This window comes from Cupressus sempervirens, chromosome 11, assembly GCF_028749045.1.
Source record: "Cupressus sempervirens isolate cs-2001-9-10 chromosome 11, ASM2874904v1, whole genome shotgun sequence".
NCBI lineage: Eukaryota > Viridiplantae > Streptophyta > Pinopsida > Cupressales > Cupressaceae > Cupressus > Cupressus sempervirens.
Window position 1 is genome coordinate 151,754,446 of NC_143128.1, and position 13,850 is coordinate 151,768,295.

Here is a 13,850-nt window from a genome sequence, read left to right on the forward strand (position 1 = left end):
GTTAAAACCAAAGCTTGCAACCCTATTTGAAAAACCTTCACCAAGTGTTGTGCCTTATGAACCATTCATTAGAAAGCCCCTTAAGCTCATCAATTGATAAGTAGGAGATAATTTCCACAGCTAGTCAAATTGTGATATGAATATCAGGATTTAACTGTGTGATTTTGAGTCAAACTCGATGACCCATGTTTCATGAGTAGTGATTCAACATGAATCCATCTCTCATGAGAATAAATGGAACACTTAGCACTCATTGGATCTAGGTGATTCTCACAAGGGTGAAGCACCGGGACTTCCCGGGAGGTCACCTATCCCAGTCTTATGGTGTCTCGGGTAATGAAGTGAGCAGAGCTACGTGGAAGAAATTTTCAAACTTTATGCTGATACCTGTACGTATGAGTGTAAAGGGTAAAAAGAAAGTCTTAAAAAGGGTTTTTTACACTCATATGAGGAGTGGTTAAATCGTAACAGTGAAGGTGTCAGTTCGAAGGTTTCTGATGTTGCAGTGTAAAGGGTTTTATGCTTATATGACAAAAGTCTAAATCATGAAAATAGAAGTGTCAAGTGAAAAGGTTTGAGGTCATACAGGGTAAAGGGCATTGTAAGAACATAAAAGGAATTTTCAATATAGTGCCAAGACATCATTACATTCTTAAAATTAGGGTATGCTAAAGCATCTTTGAGTGAACATAGAGATCCATCAAGGGCATTTTTGGTGTTATGAAGATTGAAGGTTTGACTTAGCGTAAGAATGGAAGACCATAATTTGAAAGAAAGCAACTGATGTGTCATGCTAGGTAAGTAGGAAAGACAAAATCGCCATAGCCAGGTAAAATAGAGCTTTGAAAAGTACATCAAAATCAAATTTTGTGGCTGATATACCTTGATGACAACTTCCATGAATGGTTTTAAAGCTTGTGCATGCTAAATTTATTGAAAAAGTTGGTAGATGCATGATTAAAACATCAAGGATTTAATTAAATAATAGAATATTTGCCACTTTGAAGAATTCATTTTTTGTTCCATTCTGAAACCTACTAGTTACAGAGTTTTGTGTATCTTGTGTAAAGAGTCACGAGCATACTTATAGAGAAGATGGCGGACAAAGAAGTTGAAGAAATGCATGAAGAAGAAGTCAAAGTTGAAGATGAGGGTGATGATGTTGTAGAGGTCACACCTAAAGGAAAAAGGAAGAAATCAGCTGCTAAGACTGAGAAGAAGACAAGGATCAGGAAACCAAATAAGCATGCTGAGGATTGGCTAAAAATTCTCCCAGGATCATTGAATGCAATTTCTACAAATGACCATGCTTTCTGAGACCCATATGTTTTTGTTCAAGATGTTGAATGCCCTAGAGTGACTAGTTATAATCTTTTCATGTACTTTTATCAGAATAGAATAGAAAATGTGCCAGTGTGTAACCCATGAAATAGAAACATGGCAAAATTGATATTTCTAGAAGTATTCATTGATGTTGATTTGTTGAACACCCTAATAAATTCCTACAATCCAATAACCAAGACATTCCATAGGCATAATGGGAGTGTATTATGCACATTGGATAGAACTTCTTTTGTTGAGGCCTTTGGACTAATGGGATAAATGGATGTACCTATTGACATTGTAGACTTGCAAGGAAAGTTTGATAGGAATAAAACCTACTTTGTGAACAATTTTATGCTGCCACATATTACTTATAGGGTAAAAAAGGTAGGGTTACTTCCAAAAAAGGTTGGGGATTTTCTACGTTTGAGTAGGTTTAAGAATTATTTCAAAAATACAATGTATGGGTTGCACAAAGTGATGGGAAGTGATGGTGCAGAGGATCATGTGTATGGTTCTCTTTTTCTGATGGCATGTGATATATAGGACCCTTTCCACCATAACGAGTATGATTATGTGGCCTTCATAATTGACAGTATGCACATGCAGATTTGTGATGCAAAGAAGGGAGAGATGAAAGACTTCAAGTTCCACTATTATTCACTACTGATGCACCTTATCCTATATAACAACATTGGATACATCAGCGGGGACTTCATTGATCAAACTTTTGATGAATTTAGTGAATTACCTGTGCAACTCAAGACTCGTATCTGGCATAAGGATTTCTATTATTCAAATGCCCTTGTGTTCTTTAATTTGTTTAGTTCTGCTATCGTGAGGCAATTAGATCATACTTTCTTTAGGGCACCAAATGTTCTGAAGACTTTTCTTAGGCCCTCATTCTTAGATGAAAAAACAAAATTAGATCATAACTAGGGGAGTATCTTCTTGTTTAAGGAGTGCACTTTAATCAGAGTGTTTGCATGCCCACATCCTCCTCATCTTCTGCCTAAATATTTACCCCCTAGATTGGCCATTATTGAATTCTTCTAGAAATTTTTATTAATGAATAAATAAATGATCCCTCCCTCTCTGTACAAGCCTACTTTTGTTTGTAGAACCTTTAAAGCAGGAGATTTTGAAATAGGCAAGGATGCATTTGAGGAATTAATTGAGTATTTAGGCCAATACAAATTTGCTACTGGGCCCTATAGGATGTATGACCCTGACAATTACATTACCAATGAGGTCAATGCCATTAGGGGATACATTCTACCTCCAAGCAAGACAATCCATGTAGAGGACTTAATTTCCAACATAGTAGCAACAGGGGAGGCTGATGAGTTATTGAGGAAATATGAGGAGACAAGGAGAGTAGAGGAGGCTTTGAAGAGGACTAACCTTGATTTTAAGGGTTTCTATATAGAGATTCCATATCCTAATAACTTGAGAAGAATGGTGGATAATTTTGACTACATTATGTCACAAATGCCGCATGAGCCAGAGGGAGAGGAAGCCATTGTAAATAGAGAATCCCCCAAGCCAAATACACAATTGGAGATTGAGTTAGAAGAGGAGCAACCATCAGCTTCAACTTGGGTGCCAAAAGGAAATAAGAGACAAAAGACAATGCATATCCCAAAAAAGGTGGTAAGCAGAGCCCTACAAGTAATGTCGGGGAGTAGTGAGTATTTTGTTGATATTAGGAAAAATTATTTACACCAAAGGGCTATAGAAGTAGGGAAGGCCTCTACTAATCTTCAAGTTGTAGCATCAAGATTGGATGACAAGCTCATTCAATCTGAAAATTTCATGGAAGATGATGATTTCATTAAATCATCAGAGTTAAAAAAAATTCTTTATAAAATTAAACAAAATGAGCTCACATTGAGTCTCATGCCAAGAGAGGATCTAGAGAAGAATAAGGAATTAGTTGAAAAACTATTGGCTTATGATCTTGAGAGTGAAACAATGACCACTGCAGAAGCCAGGGAGTTGGTACGTAGGAGTGGTATGATTCTAATACCACATTGGGATATTGAGAGGGCCTTTGTTCTGGATCAAATGAGAAGACAAGACAAGGCCATCAGTTATGAAGCCACTAGCAGTGAGGGTTTTAAAAGAGGGTCAGGTTTTAATATAGACACAAAAACCCTAGCAATATGGAGTGTAGCCCCTGACACTAAGAAGCCCAAAATGATGGATATAGAGGAGACTGCGTAGGGCAATATGATTGTGTGGACATTGGAGAGCACTACTGGGAAAGAGATTTCTAGTTTGGTTAAACACTTTGCTCTCGTGAATGAGGAAAAAGTTGATGAAATTGAGGATAAGCTAGCTGCAATGTGCAATGAGTGCCTTGACATTAGAAAAATGTATGAAGAAGAACTCAAAATGAGCCATGTATAGAAGTAGAGAATAGAAGAATTGGAGGAGAAAATTAAAAATCTGGAAACAAAAATAATATCCCTCAAAGAACAACTCAAGGGAGTAGCAGAGGTAGAACATGCACCAAGGCAAAAGGAAGAAAGAAGACACACTGTAGAAGCAGAGGCCCAAATAGAAGAAATACCTATAGGGATGACAGTGCCAGTGTCTATGGTCAATATAGAGTCAGGAGTTTCTCAATCTGAAAATGCCACCAAGAAAGATGTTTTGATGAATGTATTAAACCATAGAATAAGAACTTTGAAAAGGATATCTCAAGATGCTTATAATGCATTCATAAATCTACAGTCTGTAGAACAAGTATGTAAGGATGCAATTGGATGGCTTGAGCCAATTTTTCAACAATGGGGGCTATATATGCAATTCTTTGACAGACTAATACCCTTGTTAGCCAAGAAGCCAGATCTCCTAGATAAATTTATTACTATGAAGGAGGGTATGGATAAGGTGAAAGATTTATTGTAAATTTTCATAGGGAAGTTGGCAGTAATTCAAAGTAAAATGAAAGTATTAACAAGTGGTTTTTATTCTTTAATTCTTTCTGTTATTAATCCTAATGACAAAATAAAAGATTTCAATGAATGGTCTAGTTCTTTTGATCATATTGTAGACTTGCCACAGGTGGCATCAATCTTTGTAGATGATATTGATGAATGTGCTTTCAATGAACTAATTGATACCCTATTCAAGGTTGAAACTGAAATGAATAGGTTTTTCATAGAAGGAAGGGTAATTACTGATGCCAGGTGGCAGAAAACTATTAGTGAACTAACAACAGTCAAGGAATGTGAATGACCCACCAAAAGAGAAATATTTGTCTGGGAAGCAATCACATAAATCAAAGCTTTACCAATAGGGAGTAGTTAGAGAAAAAGACAAAGTTAAAGATTTTATGCTCCAGCTATCATCTGCGATTGTTTTTATTGTTTCTTTTTGAGTTAAGGTGTTTGAATATTTTTGTAAAGGGGTAGTATATTCATTGTTGTAAAAGGACACCTGTCAATCACATTTTCCCTTTGCTTGTTGCAACTCATGCCTATATAAGTGAGTTTTCAAGGCAATGTGATGGTCCGAATTTTGTATAATTTTTAGTCTTTTGAGAGAATATAGTCAGTCCAATAGTGTGTAGTTGTTTGGAGTTTATTTCCAGTTGTACTTTCTGATGATATATTGAAATGACAGAATTAGCAAGGTATTCTGGGCTTTTCATTCTATTGGTCATTGTATCAGTCATCTAAAAGGATAACACAAAAGGTTATTTACACTATATCTGTGTCATCAATTTCTATCTCCATTTTATGTGTTTATCTGCTTTGAAGTCATTTAAATAAGGTTTAAATTGACTGAATGCAATCTGGATGGGTTGTATACTGATTTCATTGTTGCTTTTAATTCAAGGAATTATAGAAATGCTTCATTAAATTAGTAGGGTTTATGAATTTATGAAAAGGATACTTCATAAGAATGGGAATGGGTGATTACGATTGATTAATTCATTTACAAGTTATTTGAATTAGATCTACCGCCAATAGTCAATTGTTTTCCCAATGGATAAGGCACTGGTCACATAAGTCAGAAGTGAACAAGGATGAATTTTGCTGCTGCATATCGAACCAAATATAAAATCAAAATCATTTTTCGTTCCATTTTGTTCAAAGTTATAAATGTTGGTCACTACTCATTTATATCTATTCTCTGAGTCTTAGGTAGCTACTATTTCTAGGAATATTTGTAAATCATAGGAGAATTATGACCAGATCTGCTAAAAGGGGATGCATACAAGTTTGAGAACATTAAAGGAAGTGAAGTAAACTATTCATGTGTTAGTGGGTAATAGGTGAGAATCATAATGAAACTAAAAGAATCTCTACATAGCAATTTGCATTAGAATCATCCCTAAGTATACCCACCTTGGTTTAGCAGAGCCAAAAGAGTAGGAAACCATCCTTCGGTTTTGTTGAAGTTGGGTCATAGTTTTTTATTCATGTAATTGCTATTAGGAATTGGCTAATCCTTAGATTGTATGAGTATTTTCACTATGATATTGAGCATTTTATTGTTCAGTAGTTTGAAACACCAACAAAATGCCACTTCTCTAGTCATCTAGATTCTTTCGATTCAACAAATTCTATTCCCTGATTATCTTCTATCTCTTCCCTGCTTGTTCCTTCTAATTATTTAGGAAATTCATCAATCTTTGCATTCACAATGTTAACTCTTTTGTTAGTCCTTTTATTGAAATATCTAAAAGCCCTACTTTTGGTTAAGTAACCCAATAATATTCCTTCATCACTTTTGTGTTTAAACTTTCCTAAAAATCCATTTCTTTTATGTAGCACTCACTCCCAAAAATCATGAAATACTAATACTAGGTGAGTGACCATACCATAGTTCATAGGGTTTTGTTTATGTTCCCTTCTTTACCTATACTCAATTCAAAGTGTATATTTTAATGCTTACTAGTTCTCTCTAATAGATATTTGGCACATCTCCCTAAATCAACATGGTCTTTCATATTAAGATCATTTACATACTGAGTGCTCCTTAAGAGCAACAATTACAACTTATTCAAGCTCCTTTCAAGCAATCATACCAGAAACAATAATTGGAAGACCAAGAGTCACAACTTAGAATCCACTTCTTACAAAGGAGATGAATACAACCAATAGAAGACCAAGAGTTACAAGTTAGAATTCCACAAAGATGTCCCTCTTGGGATTTTAACCAAGGTGTTCACAATGAGAACTCATTGCATCAACCAACTAAGCTAAACCCCTTGGAAAAATCAACATGGTCTTTGCAAAATCTATTATTGTTATATTCCTTATTTTTACAACAAAGTTATACTAAGAATTTCTTAGATCAAACATCTATCTTTTACTCCATTGTCTTCACAATATTTCATAAACTAATTAGATGTGCCTACATAATATTCAAAAGAATCCTTATGAAGTGGTTGGTGAATATATCCTTAGAAAATCCAATAGTTCACTATGGGTTGACATTCTCTCTCCCTCCACTCTTTTATCTAGCTCCTCAAGCAACAAATCCCCCCACTTTTGAAGGATCATCTAGAAAGAGCATAATAACATGATCTTTAAGGATAAGAAATAATCCCCTCTAGAGGTTTTCCACTTTGGCACCAAGATCCTAATTCAGAACCTCTTAGTCTCCCACTAGAAGATCCCCAAGTACCATAGGGGATGTTAACTTTGAAATTATCAAAGTTTAGAAAATTTATAAAGGCTTGAATAGATACAAAAACTCTAAATTCCTCATCTATAAGGCTAATGAATGGACCCGCTCACCCCTCTCTATGAGCCAAAATCAACTTGATGGTCCTACAACAGGTTGGGTTGAGGCTTGTAGTGGTCTACTCTACAATGACAAGGGCCACCTTATGGTTGCATATGTTGGTCATCTCATGGGCCATATTGTCAACCAAGCAAAGGGAATGACCCTCTTGTGGGGGATAAATTTTTTCCTTCAATTTGGATGCACAAATTTGGAAACTGAAATGGAATCTAAAATTAATATTGATGTGGTTAAAGGACATGCCAAGGCAGGGTGGAAAGTGGATACTATCCTCAATGATATCCTCAACCTTCTCCATATTTTTTTGGGGGTGAAAATAAGACATACCTAAAAGGAGGATAATTCAATGGGAAACTCTATGGATGTTGTTAATATGTTGTCTACCATCCTCAATTGTTAAGAGTGGTCAATTTGTGTCCCAACCCTACCTAGAACCTCATAAGGCAAGAGGAGGGTGTTGTTATTATTGGTTAGCATGACACTTAATCTATTTAGATTGGATTTCCTTGAACCTAATGTGATGGGGCCATGTTCCCTTGGTGCTATACTTTTGAATTTAAATGTTATCTTGGATTGCCCCTCCAAGTTGGACGATGCACTAGTTCTTAATTCTATGACTTGGATGATCTAGACTTACAATTATGGCCTCATTCCTTGTTCTACTCATGTTGGTTTCATCAAATGCATACAAATTTTCCTTTAACCTACTACATTGGATTAAAGATGGCCCACCATTCACCTTTACATTAAAAGCAACCTTTTGGATATGATTTTCAATCCTTGTACTTACCACCTAACCTATGGTAGGACCCTTGATTACATTATGACAATGTGTAATGCCTACCCCTAGTCTTCCTTTTATGTTATATTGTCAAATTATTTTAGGCCATCTTCATAGTTATGTAATATGATTTAGTGGTACTTGGTTACCTAATTTGGTTGATGCTATTTTCATACTTAGATTATATATTTGGTGAACTGCTTTATAGTAAAATATTTCATGTGTTCATGGTTATTCTATTGATGATGATGCTTTGAAACTTTTATATAGTGATTTCAATTGTTTTCATGATGACTATTATATGGATGATTTATATATGGTTTTATGGTTGCTTAGCCCATACTTGCATGTGTATGGTGTACATGTATGTTTTCCTTTATGTTTGATGTATTTGATGTTGTTGAGGGAGGGAATTATAGTCACCTACTAGTCAGGATCTACATGAAAGTACCACTCCTCATCATTTCTTGTTTAGTTTATATATATATATATATATATATATATATATATATATATATATATATATATATATATATATATATATATATATAACATACAGTTTTCCTGAGTCTAAATGAACATCTAACATACTCAAAGAATATAGTTATTACTTCATTTCATAGGAAGATAGTTATATCTTTCATGTTCATGTGAATAAGATTTACTTTTAAAATCAGTTAGACAAATTTTCTTAACTATAAACTTGAAATACCATCAAATGAAATTACTACAGAAATTGAAAACCACATACATTGGAAAACTAAGATCGAAAATCAAACTAAGGATGCTTCTACAACCACCCAGGTTAGTCCATAAATACACTATAACAATTTCACATTACGACTATCATCTAAAAACTGCTATCTTATAATCAAATGATAATTTCAATTAAATACTACTATAATTTAAATTAGCACATCACATACCACTGTATCAATTAGGGCATCATTTACCATTGATTCATTTATGGCTTCTAATACCGCTATATCACTTAGGGCTTTCACTACCATGGATTAATTTAGGGCTTCTGATACCACTGTATCATTTAGTCATCTCTTAATCAATTAGGGCTTTAGATTCCTTTCCTTTCGATTACTTAATTGTGACAGTATCTCAAGATTATAAATATGCTTATATTTGAAATTCATATAAATGAGAAAGAAATCCATTAATCTATCTCTTATATCTACATGTAAAATAATAGTAACAATGAAATAACTCAATTTATTCTTACCTCCTCATAAATAAAAGTGATATTACCTATTTTCGTTAAACAATTGACTGCATAGCTCATCTCTGTCTAACTCAAGACTGACATCTTGGGGAAAGGTGAAACATTGTCAGGGGCTTAACCACCCAACCTCGGACCACAACTTATCCCCACAAAATCTCTAACAAAAACAGCCCTCCCTACCTAGAATAGATAGGGGACATCTTTCCATCTGCTAGACTTCTTGGTAAATAACTCACCATACAACTTGGCAATAGGATATCACAATAACAGGGATATGCATAAGCTATTAATTAATTCATTTTGGTACTAATTCATATTATTGATGATTCTTTTCTCTCACCTCATTACCTATGTTCTTGGCTACACAGCCAGTGAGTCCTAGGTATTTAGAATTCTTAGAGAAATTGACTCTATCAATTACTCAAGAAGATTACATACATCCATCATTTCACATTCTGTGATTACATAATTATGTTCTTAAAAGATTTTAAAATTGAATGTTTAATTAATTAATTTAATCATAGTTGATTTCTCTTCTGCATTCTTTCAGATTAACTCCACCTCTTCACCATTTCATGGCTTCTCTATCGGTGAATTCCTTGGTGTTAATAATAGTTTGGATTTGCTCATAAAATTGTGATAGCTATGTATTGAAGTTGAATTATTTAAACAATCAGGTTTTTTTTTAATACTACTATTTGAATTCATAGATGATGTTTAATTACAAGAATAATTGATGAAGATCTTCAATGAACTCTATATAATGCAGAGAACCAATAGCAAGATATTATAGATTAATCTTAATCTAACAATGCATAGCTGGCTATGGTCGTGTTTCCAAATCAAGAAAATAAAAACATCATTACAATGAAATATCCTTATTTTATTTTTGTTATTTATCTTCTTGAATATGAATCATACACATATAACAATGTTAAAGAATCTGTGAGTTATTGACATGGGAAGTACGATTGGAAAGGAATAAGGAAACATGAATTGTAACACGGCACTATGGGTGTGTATTATGTACTTATACTATAGACTTAGCAATTTAAATACAAGGTAATACATGATTGCAACACAGCATTAAGATAATGGTATTCTGAATAGAATCAATGATTTAGATGCATGGTTAAGCATGAGTTGTAACACAATGTATGATAGTGATATTTTATACCTATGCTACGAACTTAGTGATTTTGAACTTAAATTACAATATGGCATATTGGGATATCTTACAGACTCAGTGGTTAAAATACAAGGAACAAAACATGAAATGTTAGATGCCTTACATGACTCCTCTATTGCTATCTACTTACTCTGTTGTCGGGTATTTGTCTTATCTTTTCGTCCTACAACCCACAACAGAGATTGAGATGGTAGAATTGGTGACAGATTTGTGTACAAAGAAGGTTATCAAATTCTAGACTTAGCATTGCTAAGAGCTACTACTAGCAAGGATTAACATGGAGAAGGAAAAGAATGAATCAATCTCGAGTATGAGACTCTATTAAAAAGAATAGCTTGACTATTCGGCTCCCTACAATTACAAGAAACCCTTTGAATACCAATCAAATCAAATTTTTAAAATAAAAAATAAAGTTGAAAATAATTATACAATTCGAATAGTCAAAAATTAAATTGATCTCCATGCCAAGTGTTATCGTTAAAAAACAAAGAATATTAAATCAAAAAGAATGGAGTTGGAAATTTACAATTCGAGAATTATAATAATTGAAATGTTATTATAATTCGAATGTCATTAAAATCTTATATATGTACAAGCAACATTACTTTATTAATTATTAAATTATAATGGTGCCAAATCATTTATACATATGTTTATAAATATTAATTAAAATAATTTGATGAAAGATAAATAAAAATTCTTTGAGATATGTGTGTCATGCCCAAAATACGAGGCAAAAACATACGTACAATTTTATTTTTTAAAGTAATAATAATTAAGTTTAATAAGTTTGATAAGTTTAAATTAGTTAAGACATAGGTATAATTTGAGACAACAACGTGATTACCTATCAAAACTAAAGGATTACAACTCAGTTGAAAAACATCATGTAGGAATAGATTGTTAATCTTAAATGTTCATTATTAAATCAATTAATTAAATTAAACCAACTAATTTCAATTAATTAAAAGAGCTAACACTTTAATATTTTTAAATACTCTTTAAATATTACATCCTTAGAAAAATAGTAAAACATAATTTACCATAAATTTAAGTCCTATTAACTTTGATCAATTATTAATCTATTAGACAAACATCAATTAACAATATAACCAATTGATTTGAAAGTCCAATTAAATAATATAGACTAAATTATTCGAAACATTTAATTAAAAGGACTTACTTAACTAAAACAATGTCTCTTATATAATTGAGCAAACTTTATTTAATCTTTATTCTAATAATAGTCTTGTTTGAATATATGATCTATTCTAGAATAATAATACAACTAAAGTTAAATAAACTAAAATCTGAACTAAACATGATAAAAGGAATTTATATTTAAAACCATAATAATTAACTTTCTATTTTTCCAAAAAAAAACAAAATGGTCACTTCTTTTTAAAATTATATACTAATACAAAAACATATTTAACTAAATCTAAATTACATTAATCTACTTAAACAAGTGTTATTCAATAATTTAAACCACCTAAATTTTTTTTTAAAACTTAATATAAAACAAACATAATAATAACTAATATTTTTTTTTAAATCACTTAAACAAAATAATGCTAACTTATTAAAATGGTAAAACACTAACATATTGAAAACTAATAAATATTAAAAAAAAAACTAAAATAAAACTAAAACACTAACCATATCTAAATTAACTTAAACATACACTAAACTAAATTTTAACAGAAACTAACTAACATTTAAACTAAACTAACATTCTAACTTAAGTAAATTTTAAAACTAACCTACAATCTAACCCACCCCACTAACCTCTAACTCTCCCATACTTCAGTGTTTCCCAAGTATTTTTTAAAAGATGAGACACGATGTCCATCACACCTAAGCGCTGACCTAAACTGCCAAAGTGCAGGTACGATCCCCTTAGTCACGTACATGCACGAGCCCAAACTAGGCGATGGAAAAAGTATGGGAAAAAAGGTTTAAACATAGTTTGATGCATTGGCTTTAATGCCCACCTAAAACTATGCTCATCCCAAGCCAAATCATGTGGTCAACTAAGGAGGTTGCGAATTCTATTTGGGGGGGGGAGGGGGTACAAGGATTTTATCCCCATTCATTGCATTGACTTGAGTTTAATACAAAATCTACCTTCCAATCCAAATAAATATGTCAATCATGACAAGGCATGGGTACTTACTCCCTACTTTAGAAATTTCTTGTGCCCATTTTAGGAGTAAGGTGTTAATGCTTAAAAAGTTAGTTATGTAAAATCTAGGATACTTAAGATATTTAGCTCATTTACTTTATGCATTTTCTTTGTTTATTTAACTACTATGCTTTTTTTGTTCATTTAACAATGATTTTTAAAAAAGAATCATAGAGGAATATTCTTTGTTGCTTCCAAAAGATTAAAACATTTGCCCATACAAAATCCAGAGGACTTTTTGCTCTTGAAAACACTTTTTTTTTTTTCCTAAGTTTATTTTGTCTAAGTATAGAATTTTTCAAACAATTTATTTTTATAACAAGGGGTATATTTTTTTTTCTAAATGAGTTTATAACTTCGAGTCCAATAGTTTGTTTCACGATAATGCAAGATTTATTTTATCTTCTAATAAGCACAAAATTGAAATGAAATTTCAACCATATCCATTTTTTTTTAACATAATTGAATTCAGAAATTGCATAAATTGCATGTCACCATTTTATCTAATATCCAATACACACGTACATAAACTGAAATACTATAAGACTTGAATGAAAGCATATTTCTCAATCTCTTTTTCTATTAACCCACCTGGTTCAAAGGCTCAGCCAAGAAAGAACCAGTAAGAAAACTCGATTTCATTGCCACTTCAACAATAAGTTTAAAATACATTTTACACAAGATTTTCAATCCTAAGGAGAAAGCTCCTCAACATAACTAAATTTCAATAACAAGTTAAATTTCCTTCTTGGCCCTTAACAAGGGATCCATTTCGAATTCTGCGATATATTACAGTGATCGTGGAGAGAATGAAAACTGACCGGGAGACAACCAAACATATCATGAAGACAAAATCAGACATTCACTCCAATTCTGAGTTTACACAACAAGTTCAACATTGAAACAAACTAGGGAGAAGGTGGATTTTTCCAATAGGAGATGTCAGACACAACACCAAAACAGGTGCCCTATCGAGGCTAAAACTCAAGAACTTCCATTCTCCCATTCTTACATGCCAAAACTCATACATGGTTTGTGCTGACAAGTAGGGGCTCATTACACCCTACCCTCTCTCCCTCTTCTCGTCTTGAGAAGAGACTCTACATTGTTGGAGTCCAACTGAAGACCTTCCCTCGTACATGGCCACTTCTACCCTATCCAAAGGTGAGTAATGCCAATACACCCATACAATCCCTTCGAAAATTCAAAACAAAACACAAAGGAAAGACATCTAAGAAAGCCAATTTTCTCTCCCTCCCAAACATACTCCACACACACACACACATACATATGTAATAAAACTGAAACATGAAACACAACATGAACAAAATGAGGTGAAGTATTCTTATCTTCAAAAATCAAGTTATGGCAA